General features: G+C 39.7%; 1 pseudogene; it reads right to left on the bottom strand.

The window, feature by feature from the left end:
* Positions 1–16345: 16345 nt before the first annotated feature.
* LOC124803967 lies at positions 16346–16463 on the bottom strand (annotated as a pseudogene).
* Between the last annotated feature and the right edge of the window lie 634 nt (positions 16464–17097).

The following is a 17097-nucleotide window of genomic DNA, read 5'->3' as shown; positions in this document are numbered from 1 at the left end:
TTTTTCCATAAATTTATTCATTACTCTGCTTTAGACACCCCTAGATTATGCCAATTGACGGGTAAAAACGCTATTTGGTCCTGGGATAGCCTAGCACATTCTGAATTTGTTAATTTGGAACATGCTTTGTTGAATGCACGACTTTTATCACACCCAGATCTTACTAGAAATTTTTCCATTGCCACCGATAGTTCTAACACCGCTTTAGGCGTACACATTTTTCAGGAAATTGAAGAAGATGGTACTACAGTAATTAAAAACATCACCTTTGCAAGTCGCATTCTGTCACCTGCTGAACGCAATTATTCTGTTACAGAACTTGAAACATTATGTGTTGTATGGGCATTTACGAGATTTAGGCATTTTCTTTATGGGAGACATACTACCGTTTACACATACCATAGAGCTATACAGTTTTTACTTTGCGCTAAATTTACACATGACAGGTTAAGCAGATGGAAACTTTATTTACAGGAATTTAATTTTACAATTGTTCACATTCCCGGCACACAAAATGTTGTGGCAGACGCACTGTCCCGTTCTCTCAGCAACAATCAGCAAGACATCGCAACCAACTTCTGCCAAGCAAATTTTAGTGTCTTGTATATTCAACAAGTCGCATTTGAAAATTTCATTTCGTCGTCATTACGAGACATAGCACAAGAGCAGAGCAAAGACAGCGTGTGGAAAGAAATTAAACACCTTTGGCACGTTAGGAATAATGTTACCATCAGTAACCATTACACTGTACGCAATAACATTCTGTTTCGCCGCTCTCACCCTGACAGTAACAACTGGTTATTATGTATTCCTGACGAGCTTGTTAACAAATTAATTTGGTATACTCATTTAAGTTACGAACATTATGGAGCCTGAAAATGTTTTCTTATACTGAGACAGAACTGTTATTTTGCCAACATGGAGAAATGTATTCGACGAGTTTTAGCGTCATGTAAAATCTGCCAGAAAGCTAAATCAGACACGACTCCACATATTCCTCCGTTACATCCCACTATACCCGTTAAATTGAGACACATGGTCGCTGTAGACACTTTTGGACCGATTCCCAGAACCAATAGAGGTCTTTGCTACATCTTTGTCGCTGTTGAACTCACTTTAACATTTGTAACCTTCACTCCGTCCGCAAAGCTACTACTAAATCTATTTCGAATGCATTTGTAAAACATTTTTTATTTCATGTAGGGAATGTATTGAAAGTAATATCCGACAATGGACCGCAATTTCGATCTGCAATATAGACACGTATGTTACGAGCAAGAAACATTTCTCCAATCTATGTATCCAGGTATCACGCTTCTTCGAACCCTTGTGAACGATTAATGAAAGAAATTGGTAAACTATGTAGAATATACTGCCATAAAAAACATATTGATTGGGATACGCACATACTCTCATTCCAGGATGTAATTGACTCCATACCAAATGAATCTACTATGCTATCTCCGACTGTTATAATGAAAAATGTTGAACCACCTAACAAAATTAAAGAATTAGTATCTTTTTCTACATCTCGTCGACTACGCTACCATGAAATGATTGACATTGCGCTCAACAACATCAAACGTGCCGCAGAGCGCCGGAGAAGACAGCAAAAACAGGTTTGTACACACCGTGACTTTCACATAGGACAGAAGATATTAGCACGTACGCACTCTTTATGCAACAGAGGAAAGAGAAGATGCAGTAAATTTGAGCTTCTATACGCAGGTCCATATAGAATACGCAGCATTCCTCACCCCAATGTAGTACATGTTGGAACTTTGAGAACCAGAAAAAGCAAAGGCAATCACCATGTCTCTAATATTAAACCCTTTATTGAATGAACATACTTTATGATTTGTCGCACTGTAATGCCATTTACTGATTGATATATGACCACTTATGCAATTATATTTATGTGACTACTTACTGATAATGATCGTATTTTTTCTTGGCAAGTGCCCGGTAAGGTAAAGTTACCAGGTCGCTTTTCTTGTCTTTACACATCAGACTGTGTACGTTTTTTCATTTCTCGTGTATGTATGATTGTTTTCCTGTTTTGTCTGTATGTACTACGAAATCTTTAAGATATAACAAACACCAGATGACTTTGACATTTATCCTTATGATATTTCAATATCCTGACTATTTTACATTTTTTGCTACTACACTATGATAATGTGTGTACATTTTTAGCACTTGAAAACTGTCTATGTTTTTGACCTAATACGTTTTCTGTCATGCTATGCTGTATGCCTAGTTATATCACTAGAAACAAGTTTTCATTTAATGAGTATGTGATTTAAATGCAAGATATTAATCCTTATTCATCATTTTCAGAAAGAAATATCGTGTAAAAGAGACAAATTAAACAACCACAGTCGTTTACTATGAAATGGAAATTTTACCATCAGAATGAAGGAAAGAAAATGCAATATCTTGTCATGAAGAGTAAATGGATCAGAATGAACAAGCATTAACAAGAATATACTACACACATCGTATGATAGCAGTCTTGACTAATTATTTCTCTTTCAGAATACGAGGCGATTGATGCAGGCTGTCAGACAGAACTACACATGTTAATTTTAGTGATGAAATATGCTAGAAGGAACAAACTCTATACTATGGATAGTTGTATGAAGTAAATGGTAATATGAATAATGAATAACGAAGTGTCTATTTTTTTTTTGAAGATGACAATAAATGATGATAAATAATTGTATGAAGAATATGGTAATATGAATAATGAAGTTTTCCTTTGCAGATGAGAATAATGATGAAGTTTATATATTTACTGTTTGTTAAGAGATGCTATGTAGTTATGTAAGTATTTGTTGCAGTTCCTTCTGACAGTATGTCTTATGTCGCATAGTATAATGACTGAATGTTTTGGGAAAGACAGCTACAGTACACAGATATTGAGTACACGTTTCCTTACCTGTTAATTCGAAGCTCACTAGTTTTCAGCATAATATACATTTCTTCTTTCAGCTCAATAATCCACTTTGTATTTTTTCCACGAGAAGCTTTTCATGATACTAATATGCTATAAGCACTTAATTATTAAATCTGTTCTAATACTTGCATTTTTTTTACCCAGTTGTGTCTATCATTTATGAATGTGTTCACATATACTGCCTTTGTTTCATAACCTTGCTACAGCTGACTTATGACGAATGACGTTATTAATCCTTATTTCCAGCAATAAGTCAAAAGCATATATTTTCATGCCCCAGCAATTATCGACCCCAACGCAATGCATTGCTAGCACAAAAAAAAAAAAATAAAAACTTATTACCAGTCCCAACTTTTACCAGTATACAACCAAATAATGCTACCAGTTTAAGATATACTTCTAGCCCTAAACGTAAGGCAAATTTTTCTGATGTATTGATTCTATTATGTCTATGTATTAGTGGTCTACAGACCTTGACTAATAGTTCCAATGGCTTATATTTTAAATATGTCTTATGTCACTTACATGATATCATATATAAACACCAGTATCTTGATGCTACACTCAGTAACTCCTGTTTTGAATGATGACTTGTGAATAATACTGAATAATGTTTTGTAAAACTATATGAATACTTTGTAACTGGCCAATGAGTGCTAATAATTACTGCAATCAGATGAGATATGAATAGTGTTTTGTAATACTCAATAATTGCTACATGTTTAGTAACTGGCCAATGCATGCCACTGTTTACTGTAATATGATGACTTATGCATTAATGCTATTCCAATAATTAACTCTTGTTTTGAATGATGACTTCTGAATAATGTATAAAAAAAATGCTTTGTAACTGGCCAATGAGTGCCAATAATTACTGTATAAGATGACTTATGAATACTGTTCCGTAATACTCCATACATACTACTTATTGCTCTCTAAATAGCCAATGAATGCCAGTAATTGTTCAGATCGGTTGATAGACTAGTGTAATTCTCAAGGATGACTAGCACAAGACTTAATGTCCTTCACCTTCTGACCTAATTACCAGAAATTACTGTAATATCCGTTTGTCCTGTCCATCCTCATGATCATGGAGCACTATATTTGGCTTTTGCACTAATTCTACGTTGATATAAGAGTATGGATTCTACAAGAATGTGGTGTTGACATACCAAGCTGTCCACCATCTTGAACGATGGAGATGTCATTATGGTCCTACTGTTGGGTGTACCTAATGTACTACCAAAATGATAACATACAATATTAATGCAACATTTCAGTGTCTTGGCTGCACTGGTGAATACTTCAGGGAAGAGAAGTTCAGATTGTCTCACTTGGTGTTGTGCTTCTGTAGAAAGATACGGACTTTCAGTGCAGCTACGTGCGACCTACTGTGCTACAACCATGATGCAATCCTTCCCATTCCTTTACTGGTTCTTGTTAAATGGTGAAGACTTATACAGTGCGTTTAAATTCTTGTAAAATGGTAAAGACATATACAGTGTGTTTGCACTTCATTTCATTTGTTAATAAGATCAGTTGTCCTAAATATGCTAAAGACTTCTACAGTGCGTGTGCACTTTATTTCACTCCATGATATATTTAATTGTTGTGAAAATGCTAAAGAGTTTTACAGTGCATGTGCACTTTATGTCATTTGTTAATATATTTTGTACTCAGTGCGTGTGCACATTATTTCACTCCTTCATATGTCTAATTCATGTAAAAATGCTAAAGACTTTTACAGTGCGTGTGCACTTTATTTATTTAGTTCTTGTAAAAAAATGCTAAAGACTTATACAGTGCGTGTGCACTTCATTTCGTTTGTTAATATGATTATTTGCCCCCATTTGCTAAAGACTTTTATAATGTGTGTGCACTTTATGTAATTTGTTAATATATTTTGTTTTGTGGCGGTGTTCGTAGCGACAAACACTTGGCTGTAGAAATGGCTTACGAAGTCACCGCCACACTTTTAATAGCGGGCCGACCGGTCCGCTGGAACAGTGAACAGAAATATGAAAGCCCAAACACTCAGATTAAATAAAAGCCGGTACTTATCTTTATTCACGAAGATACAGAAACAAGGTCGTGAACTCCGTGTCTACGGAAATCTGTCTAGTTCAAGTCGGAGCGGCTGGGTCAGCGTCGGCTGACGACAAAAAACAACTCTGCTGCGATGAACACACAACTGACTAGCAAGTACACAATTCGGTGGCGAGTATACAACTGAGCGGCGAATACAGAACTGTCCTAGCGCTCGCGACTCCAGCGCTTAAGAAGCCAGAAGCCAGCGGTGGCGCGCGCAGACTTGCGGCGATTTCCTGTATCGCTGGCGCTGCTTATGCGGACGGCGTCCGGACTTTGATGATGCCAACCTTTTGGCAGCGGGCTCGGTTGACATTACTGGCTAGGACATAACATTTTGTATTCATTGTGTATACATTTTGTCATTTCTTAATATGTTCTGAACTCAGTGCATGTGCACTCTATTTCATTTTTTATTATATTCCGCACTTATCAATAACGTATATATTCTGTGACTGTAGACTTAGTTAACTAAATAGATTATAGAAAAATTTTTTGCTCATGGCAAGTCCAATTGACTCACCGTCGCTGCCAAATTTTTGCCCCCCCCAGTGGAGGTTTATGTAAGAGGTCCCTGATTAAGAAATTTGTAGCTAACGCACTCGAGCAGATGTAATTTCGATGTATTGCTCACGCGCTGCCTGCGATATGTAAGATATAAGAGAATCTGAGACCAAAGAGCAGTGTTGACTGCAGTAGGAACTGTGTAGCAGTAGCAGTAAGTTGTTGCTAGCGATCAATCTGGTGTATCGTGTTGGCTGGGCCGGTCGTGTACAGCGAAGGGGGAGCCTCAGCGTTGTAGTATAAGGTAAAAGCAGCCTCGCGCATATGTAGTATTCTTATCTCAAGTCCCATGTAAATGTTTAAAAAAAAATCTCTTAATAATAATCTTTCTCATAAAAAGTAACTTTTGACGATCATTCATTTCAATTTAAAGAATTTACTAATTTCTCCAATCCTTGGTCATCCCGATTATTGTAAAGAAAAATCAGTTGTTTCCTTTTATAAATGACAAATCAATCGGCCAGCATTGCACAGGGCTGTGCCAGAATAATTTCTTATAGGAGCAGATATATATGCGTTATCCGGCGACCTTATTGAGGTAAGAATTTTCAATTTTTTGAGAATGATATTTTAGGGCCATGACGCAGCACTGCTGACGTCCAAAATTCACCAGTTTAAATTCACAGTCATTATTGAGAGGTTACACTAAATGTGAATATTATTCATAATATTTTTTTTATTTTTGTGGGGAGGTTACAATGCAAAATTGAAATTTTAGTTAGCAGAAACTAATGTACGTTGTAAAACACACAGGTGTCCAGTGTAACGTATATGCATCAATCATGTAAGTGTATTGAAAATGAAGTTTTGCCACCGAAGCAAAGTTAAGTAGCGAGAGAAAATTTTAAGAAATCAAATTACAATATCGATACTGTTACAGACATTTTCACAAAATATTCTCGGTTGCCTATCTCCAGCGATTCGCAAAGTGTTCACGACCATTCGGGAAGCATATTCTCTCGTTCGTGTTATTGTGAATCTACATACACTTAGAAAACTGTACACCTTGTAGAGAGGACTAACGTGCGTGTTAAGATAGTCTAAACATGTCAGTGCAGTAAAAAATCCTTGAGTTCGTAACCTAGTCAACTCTCCAAGTGATAGGAGAAGAGCTCAAGGAAACGTGGCGGACACCATACGAATCAAAATTATTGGTGATTCAAGAATGCTTTGCTGTAGTGACGTGTTGCAAAGGCCGACAGATACAAAGAAGGAGTAATGTCACTTTCAGCAGAATGCCGTATTACGAAGATAGAACAGCTGATCTGAGTTACAGAAATACAGACTTACGTAATAATTCCATCTAAGTTCACGTTTCGAAATGTATACAAACAGCATAACCAACACGAGTAACATTCTACTACCAATCATTTTCATGCTAACTAGGCATAGATTTAAGACTATGTGTACGGCTAACAACTGTTATCTAGAATCTTATATGCAGATAAATGTGTACTGTTTTTTATGGGCCTCGTATGCAGCATTCTTTCATTTCTTTCTAAATTCATGAATACATTGCTTAATTTGAATGAAAAAAAAAGATATTATTAGTTCACCTATGTCCCTCCCACTGCAAAGGGACGTAATCTTTAATAGACGTACATCTCGACGGGTAGATTAACTTCTTGACAGGTATAATGTTAATGAAACAATCAACATGCAGCCGGTTAAAAGCTATAATTAAATATTTCGATACATTTTAAGTGGCTCACAGAATCGATCTGCGAAACATTATCGTTACATTTCACCATTTGTCAAGTCACTGAAGTGCACAGGTCCGGACTTGGCTAATGGGGCAATCTGCTAGTGTTACTATTCCAGAATTGCTCACTAAGGTATGCGGAACACCTTTCCTGGAAACTTCATGCTTCAGTCTGGTACAAAGTTTTAATCTGTCAACTTTTTGTCAGTCGCATATTTACCACCTGATATGAAAATACCACGAAGAAGTGATCATTTTTATTTTTGTTAAATGTTTCATTTCCTTATACGTACTGTCATTCAACCGTTGCATTTAAAGTTTTGCAACCATCAGTCTAAGTAGTTTTGCAATAGTCTAAAAAAAAATCTGTTGAAAGCTTTAAAACAGGGATTTCTTTTTTTGCTATCGCAGATACAGAGATAAGCCCAATACAACAGACAAGTCAACAAGATTACATCATTCCGGGCCAGTACTCTTATCTTAAAGTTAATGGAACTCTTTCATTTAGCGCTGTGCCCCTACCTTGAATACGTTCTGGTTTTAATTCTGTTTTAATAACCTCGCTCCCCACATTTAAGAATGTTGTTGCTGTTTTAGTCTTCAAATTAAAAATTAATCGAGTAAATAAACGACCAGACGGTACTCTTTCTCCTTTGTCGCTACTTCTGTACAGATTTACAGCTTTATCAGCGTTTAAAAATTATCCTCTGCCGTATATATCTATGACACCACTACTTATTGGTTCTTACATGTTCTCGGCTGCCTTTAGTAGTTCATTAACGTCGAATTGAGGCGGACTTTTCAGAGAGACTGAGCGGTGACCACTCGAACTACTGAAGTGAGTTCCACAAGTGATGACCACGGATACATCAACATAGCGGAACCTGACAGTTGCAATCATATCGTGGATGGGAAGAGATCAGACCAATATTTCGGATCAGTGACTCCGTCACTTCGGATGAGTTGTCCTGCTGCAGTAGAGAAAATGAGACGAGAGTGGAGAATCTACGGATAATGTGACGACAACGTAGAATCCGTGATACAGCTACGGAACGTTTCAGGAGGTGATATTAACGTTCGTTGTAGATTCTGTATTGTAGCAAGCCTAGTTAAATGGTTGACCACCATCACCCACAAATATTACTGCATGTGAACGCAAATTTATGTTACGAGTTCAGTCAAACTCACTGTACGAATTTAGGTTTCGTGCCACAATGTAAACTGATATTTAAGTCTATCGAGCAAGGAAACACACGCTGTATAATTCTTTTAGTAATGTAAGTTATCGACTTGTGTATAATAATCTCGAAGCAATAACCTGAGTACAGCGTTACGTTAGCTGATTGTATAAGGTTTGTGAAAATGCCACACTAATGTTGTTGGGTCTCAACATTTTAGCAGTTTTCATTGTAAATTATCTGGAATAGCGGGAAAACTATTGTCTCTTTATCAACATTTCATCCAGTGTTTTGCATTTATTTTGATTTCCGTCATGAAGCTGTGAGTGATATCGTCACTATTAAGTTTTACAATAATGTCTTCGTTTAGTTGCAGATCTTTCGCTTTTTACTGCCGAGAGGCTGTCCGAATAGTGTGTCGCTCTTGTATTGCACGTGTCCACTTTACTCGTATGTGCTGTCGAATGATAGTAAGTGATGTGAATACGTAAAACGTATGTGCACGTTGCATAGTATTTATAAATGACATGTACCTTATCTATTAGTGAATGATGTATTTTTACTAAGAACATTAAAGTGTTACATCTCAAATGTAACTGTCTACAAACGACACCATAAACTGTCACAAAACTTCTGCACAGTCTTCGATTTGTTTCAGTGATATTATGTAACGAGACGAACTGAGACATATACGTCCAAATGAACTTTTTCTTACTGTCTTACAAACAGCTTCAGCACTTTATACTGTTATATGTCGCAACTGCTCTTTTCCTGTGAAACGTACAAGTGTGCGAAATACACGTAATATATTCTTTGAGCTTGTGCTTGCTGCACCCTCATCAGATTTCAGCGTCACGACGCTAAGAGCCACTTCTTATGTTTCCTCTTTCCCTTTACGACACTTTTTCAGTTCCGAGCACTTATCTCATTTTTTCTCCCTTTCTACCTAGTACAAGGCGGACCCCATAGAGACGCAGGTGGGGATAAAGAAAGCTTCGCCTCCTGAGGCGGCCATTACAGAACTTTGCAAATACTGCCCCTCCCCCCTTCATCGTCATTAATGCGAATGTGATGTGGCTCCCAGGGCGCCTTTCACCCCGGACTTGCGAACTTCGTCGTGCGGTGAATAACCGCAAAATTTGTCAATTCATAATAACAGGCTGTCAGATTTCAGGCCGAGGAAACGTATCACAGGGCTCTTATTACGAAAATCGTAAAAGAAAGTTACGATTTGCCGTGGGCAAAGGGTGTTACTATTGTTTCTCCCTCAACTCCCTTCTTCAGGGCCCGCTCAAGGAAGTGACATGTAACTGTAAGGCTGTAAATTCAGCTAAATACTTAGGGATTACAATTACAAATAATCTAAATTGGAACGATCACATAGATAATGTTGTGGGTATAGCAAACCGAAGACTGCAATTCATTGGCAGAATATTTAGCAGGTGCAACAGGTCTACTGAGGAGACTGCTTACACCACTCTTGTCCGCCCTATTCTGGAGCATTGTTTGCGGTGTGGGATCCGCATCAGGTGGGACTGACGGATGGCACCGACAAAGTTCCAAGAAGGGCAGCTCGTTTCGTATTAATCTCGAAATAGGGGAGATACTGCCACAGATATGATACGTGAATTGGGGTGGCAATCATTAAATCAAAGGCGGGATCTTCTCATGAAATATCAATCACCAGTCTTTTCCTCCGATTGCGACAACATTCTGTTGGCACCAACCTACATGGGGAGAAATGATCATCACGATAAAGTAAGAGAAAACAGGGCTTGCACTGAAAAATTATGTGCTCGTTTCTCCTGCGCAGCGTTCGAGAGTGGAACGGTAGAGAGACAGCTTGAAGGTGGTTCATCTAATCCTCTGCCTGGCACTTTATTGTGAATAGCAGAATAATCACGTAGATGTAGATGTAGATGTACATGAGTCCTCGGCAGTTAAAACTTAAATGTGTGGCAGGGAGTTTACAGCACCATCTTCAAAGTATTGCTTTACCGTTCCACTCTCGAACAGAAGATACTTACATCTTTCCGTGCGAGCACTGATTTCTTACAGTTTATTACAATGATCATTTCTACCTATGCATGCCGGTTTGAACAAAATGTTTTTGCATTCGGGGAAGAAATTTGGTGGTTTAAATTTCATGAGAAGATTTCATCGCAACGAAAACTGCCTTTATTATGATTGCTACAGAAGCCTATGATATCCATGATGCCGGCCGGTGTGGTCGAGCGGTTCTAGGCGCTACAGTCTGGAATTGCGGGACCGCTTGGGTCACAGGTTCAAAATCTGCCTCGGGCATGGATGTGTGTGATGTCCTTAGGTTAGTTAGGTTTAAGTAGTTCTAAGTTCTAGGGGACTGATTACCACAGAAGTTAAGTCCCATAGTACTCAGAGCCATTTGAACCAGTCCATGATACTCTCTACACTATCTCGCGGTAAGATAGTACGAACTGCGTTTCTTTTAAATCATTCAGTGCCCGCCAGCAGTCCTTCAGAAGATGATGGACAAGCGTAGCGTAAGCTCTACTATCAATAAAACGCGGTCTATTGATCCGTAACACTCAGCGACGTTCTTGTTTCGCCTTGGGTTTATCCGCCATAGCGATGTGGTTTGGTGAGGACTTTCGGGTTGACTGGCAGCAGCTTGAAGAGAGGGCGCGATGGTTTGCAGAGGGTGAGTTGTTACGGATCGTTGCTGCAGCGAGAAGGCATAGTGGTAGAGTAGTCACGGCGCGGCTGTTTTGGACAGCGCTACGCGGCGTCTTCGTTGCAGCAAAGTGGAATTTTAGAGTGGTCCGAGGCAGACGCAGTCACTGTTCGTCGGCTGTTTGTGCCTCACATCGACCGCCGTAGCCTGTCCTGTGTATGGTGCACTGCTTGATACCTTCCTGTGCCTCTGCTGTAGCCGACTGGAGGTACTGTTAAATGATGAGCTGCCGTGCTATTGCACATCTAACCTTCAAGCGGGTTCGTGTCCCGCGCTGTTTGTAGTGTTGAAATCATTTTGCCCAGTACTGGTAGTGTTTCCAGCTTAGTGCCTCGTCCGGGTTAGTTGAATTGCTCTGGCAATGCCCTGGTTGTTGTTTGAACGTTTTGCTTGTACGGTTTAAAATTTGTGTTACGATTTGTGGGGAAATCTAAGATTTGATAGTAATCTGTCAACCATGTTAAGGGCTTTTAATAATGTGCTAAGGGCATGTACTCCTTTGGTTGTGAGATCTCCATTAAGTTAGTTGCGTCGATTCCTTAGAAACGGTTATAACATACGAGTTTAATACTTTAAAGAAAATGGTTTTGATATTAAGTAAAGGTTTCTACTTGTTTTTAATAAATATATATAGTAATTTTGTAATATTATGTATGTTAAGCAATTAGAAGTTTCACATGGTGTCCAAAGTTTGTGGTTTTCTGTTCACCTAAGGGAGAGTCTGAAAGATGTATTGCCAATTATAGTTGTATGGATAAGTTAACCAGTGAAATTTGTTTATAGACACTCTGTTCATGACAGTTTGTAACTCCTTGCGTCTAAACCTCAGTTACTTGCCTCATGCGTTAAGGCATGGCTACCGTGGTAACTTTTGGAAGTGGGCGTTGTGTTAATATCATTTCCCTGAGTTTTAGATCAAGCTGCTGCTAGTTTAGAGTACTGCCTATGGAGTTACCTCGAGTCGCACGATCGATTTAACTAAACGGCCTAAGCTGTTTATAGCCTGCCAATCCAAACAACTCTGTAATCCATTTCAGCTCTGTGAAAATTCTTCCTTGGTGACTAAAAAATCTGAACGAAGATCCAGGTGTTTTTAGAAAACTTGTTAAATGAACTAAGGCCATATATATCTGTAGGTGAATTTTCAATCTTGGCTGTATCTTAATTTTAACTTTTAACGCCAGTGAGGGAGGAACTTTTCAAAGGTATTCCTTCATAAAGATGCTGTTGGAAATCAGAGTTTGTTACCAATGGTGTATTGTTTCATGTTTATTTATAAATAAATATTAATTCCGTGTATCCTCAAATTGGAGTCGGCGCTTCCTCTACGGCAGCCTTGTGCCCTATCCTCCTTTCACCTGTGTTTATATATATCTGAAGGTGAATTTTCAATCTTGGCTGTATCTTAATTTTAACTTTTAACGCCAGTGAGGGAGGAACTTTTCAAAGGTATTCCTTCATAAAGATGCTGTTGGAAATCAGAGTTTGTTACCAATGGTGTATTGTTTCATGTTTATTTATAAATAAATATTAATTCCGTGTATCCTCAAATTGGAGTCGGCGCTTCCTCTACGGCAGCCTTGTGCCCTATCCTCCTTTCACCTGTGTTTAACTTTTCCCACGACATTTTCTATGTGATGGTTACATTTTAACTAGATCGTATTTGTAATTAATAGGTATTTAGTTGAACTGACAGCGTTTAGATTTGTGTAACCGATATTTAAGGGATTATTTTTAAAATCCACGTCGATGACATCATATGTTTCATTATTTAAAGTCAATTGTCACTTTTGGTACTGTACCGAAATGTAGTCTAAATCAGCTTACAGTTGATTTTGATCTTCTTATGTTGTTAGTAGACGGTGAACGATATACACAGCTGAAAATATACTAAGGTGGATCCTCAGATTGTCGCCTAAATTCTTTATATCCGAGTTTTTTCGTACCCCGGATCAGTCACGAAATGGAAATCGCAGCGAAAATCAAAAATGTTTTATTAGCAAAATTTAGTCACCGCTTAGGCATTTGTTGTAGCGAGGTACCAACTTCCCGATGCCCTCATCATAAGAAAACAGTCGCCTATGCTTTCCGCCAGTTCCCTATGATGGACTGCAGCCCGTTTTCTGTGCAAAATAATGTCATAGCCAGCGATTCATGTGAGCGAAGACATGAAAATCAAAGCGGCTGAAGTCAAGGCTGTATGGCCGCCGGTCAAACACATCCAGTAGGAAACGCTGCAGGAGAGTTGTTGTTACCCCTGCGGTATGTGGCTGAGCACTGTCACGTCACGAAGAGGGACGAGCATGACAGGTACGTTATGTGGGCTACATGAAATCAGACTGAAGTCCTCAGCATTTGGCGGTAGGCACTGTTGCTCTAAGCACCTTTATAAGCTTACTGTGCACTCAGAATAGAAAAGTAGAACGGGACGTGATCGATGAGCGTACTAGAGACACTACACAACGTATGTATGCATAATTTCATCGGAATGTCATTGTGGTTTTGTAACGTTCTTTTAACCAAATGAAATAATAAACTTCACGATTACATTGAATGAATGTCTAATCTGTGGAATGAGTACTGAACTCGAATAGTCGTGTTGCTTGTTGTAAGTGCAAATGGTGTGCTTACTCCGTATTATTGTTAGCAAAACTTTACACCAATTGGTTGGACAATGCAGCTCCCAGTGCCAATAAAGAAATACTGTCACTGCAAAATACATTCAGCCTCTTAGGCACTGAATCATGTGGCCCTGTTAAAAACTGATATCTTTGGTCCCTGTGCACATAACAAATAAATTAAATTGTCTTACATCTAGAGCAGCAACGGTGGAACGCAGTATATTCTCGTCCCTCACAAAAATATATAAATATGCTAGCTACAGGCTCAGCGGTGTGGAATGCTGTCTGTAATACTTTGAAATGCATATAAAATGGTTTTGGCTGATAAATGAAAACATTTATGAAAAATCCAATTTCTCTGAAAAAAGATATGACCTGGACCGTGAGGCTGTATTGATTGTGGTGAATTACTAACACTGACTCTTTTTTTAGCAAAATTGTACTGCAAGTTAAGTTTGTCTTTTCAAATACATCTGACAATTGAAGTTACATTACTCCCAATTGATTCACATACAATGAAATTAAACAGCAAATATTATGTAACTTCATTAATCCAACATGAATGCAAAGCATCAAATTAAAAAACAGCTATGTTAACCCCATCTTAGAAACATTACAAAGTGAAATATGTAACTAGCCTTTTTATCAAAACGGTTTACGTACATTCTGGGGTTAATGGACAGTTAAAAATTATCAGCCAACTCATCTATACCAACGCGCTGGCATATACAGAAATCATAATTATTTAACATCTTGCATGAAAACTTCTGCTTCTAAGTTCTGCCATATTGGCATACGTAAATTAATCTTACACTTGTTGTTCACACAGTACACCACAAAAACAGCCTACTCCATCGTCTTTCCCTCACAGACAGCTACCTACCACTGTGCGCCAAGTGCTCTCTTACCCGAACACTAGCAGTATCTCTGGGTCTGCTCATACACAGTCAGCGAGATAAAGCCGATCAAAGACATACGTCGTGATGTTGATGTTTGGCTTGTGGGGCGCTCAACTGCGCGGTCATCAGCGCCCGTACAAAGTTCCAATTTTTGCACAGTCCAGTTTCTTTTGCACAGTCCAATCTACAAACTGTTATGAATGATGATGCTGATGAAGATGATATGATGAGGAAAGCAGGAACACCCAGTTCCTGGGCAGAGAAAATCCCCAACCCGGCCAGGAATCGAACCCGGACCCCGTGACCCAGAGGCAGCAACGCTAGCCACTAGAAGAGACACGCATCGTTTAGAAAATCATATTCGGCTGCCACATACAAATGTGCCCCAATATACTCCTTTAAGTTTTAATTTCGCGACAGATCGGAGGGTGAAAAAAAATAGCCCTCGTAAATTAGGGACAGCAGATAGCTTCCTCGTGGACCGTTACTAAGTATTGTTACCTTTCTGACAGGAAATCACGAATCCAGTCCCACAACTGAGACGATAACCCATCCACACGCTATTCAGCCAATGTCAGTACTATGAGCTCTTATTTCGTATGTATGAGACTTACTTAACTTATTCTAGTAGTGTATCGTCCCCACCCTTGATGTGAAGCAAGACATTATTCTCTTTCTTACAACTCTTCATCACCCCTAAAACGGAAAAGGCACGAACATTAGCACTGCAGTAGCCAAGGAAGCCGTAGATCCTCATAACGTTTAGCTCGGGAGTGTGCTCGGCGGCACTGTGAAACTTGTCCTGCAGCTGGTGGTGTAAGGTGGGGCCACGTACCGGCAGTGAAACACGGAACACGGCCGGCGGTGTCCCCGAGAGCGAGAAAGCCCCCTGGCCGCCGCTAATAGATATTAAGGACCGCCGCGACGCGCCTTCCGCCACCGCGTGGGATTTAATTTGCTCCTCCTCCGTTGGCTGCGACAGAGGTACCGCACGAGATGCGGCCGACGCGTGTGCGATGCGCAGCATAGGCGCCGAGGAAACCTGCTGAGTAGAAAAATTCAAACAAGCATTTCGATTTTGTCATTCTTAATGAAATGGATAGAAGTTGAGGCTGTATTTGGTTGTCTTCGCGTTAAGTTGTATCTGTAACATCTCGTCCCCTGATCTTCGGGGAGTGAGTGACATGATAGTAGTGTGGTTTCGCATAATTTTTTTCAAAACTAGGTTCAAGTTTTCGTTACTAGGTCGTACATAATGTATTGTTCCTCAGATTAGTACCTAATGTGTAACTCTGTGGCCATGTACATAGTTAGTATTTTTGGAGTTTACTAGTCACACTGACTTCCCCGTTAATGAAGATTTTATGGGCTATGGTTATTTAACTTACCCCAAACGTTGTCTTATACTATTGCACCCATGCACTTCGTCTTCAGGCCGTAAGTGGCCCATCGGGACCATCCGACCGCCGTGTAATCCACAGCTAAGAATGCAGATACGAGGGGCGTGTGGTCAGCATACCGCTCTCCCGGTCGTTACGATGGTTTTCGTTGACCGGAGTCGCTACTATTCGATCGAGTAGCTCCTCAATTGGCATCACGAGGCTGAGTGCACCCCGGAAAATGGCAACAGCGCATGGCGGCCCGGATGGTCACCCATCCAAGTGCCGGCCACGCCCGACAGCGCTTAACGTCGGTGATCTGACGGGAACACGTGTATCCACTGCGGCAAGGCCGTTGCCTATCTGCACCCATAGCCTTGCATTATTAGTATGATGTACTCTGTATATTGAAATATCTTCCACTATGACGTATAATTTGAAGTCTGTCAGTTTTGCCCCATTTATATTTTATAGTACTGTTTTATCACTCTATATAATTTGAGCTACAGTTTTTGTTGTGACTTGGCAAGACAGCCAAGTCACTATGAGAGGAAGCCGAAAGGCACGCGTTTAAGTTCACGCAGGATGGCGTGAGGTCTGGAACAGGTAAAGTAATTATACTAGCAAGAAAAGTACGAAGCTGCTGGAATACTTAACTTTAATCCATAAGTGGTGAACATAGCTCTTAACGGTACATGCATCACAAGATAAATAGCAAATGATAATGGCGCCTTGCTAGGTCGTAGCTAATGACGTAGCTGAAAGCTATGCTAACTATCGTCTCGGCAAATGAGAGCGTAATTTGTCAGTGAACCATCGCTAGCAAAGTCGGCTGTACAACTGGGGCGAGTGCTGGGAAGTCTCTCTAGACCTGCCGTGTGGTGGCGCTCGGTCTGCAATCACTGATAGTGGCGACACGCTGATCCGACGTATACTACCGGACCGCGGCCGATTTAAAGGCTACCACCTAGCAAGTGTGGTGTTTGGCGGTGAC

The sequence above is a fragment of the Schistocerca piceifrons genome, chromosome 6 (genome assembly GCF_021461385.2).
Source record: "Schistocerca piceifrons isolate TAMUIC-IGC-003096 chromosome 6, iqSchPice1.1, whole genome shotgun sequence".
Classification (NCBI taxonomy): domain Eukaryota; kingdom Metazoa; phylum Arthropoda; class Insecta; order Orthoptera; family Acrididae; genus Schistocerca; species Schistocerca piceifrons.
Note: the sequence above shows the minus strand (reverse complement) of the source record. Positions and strands in the feature narration are given on the sequence as shown.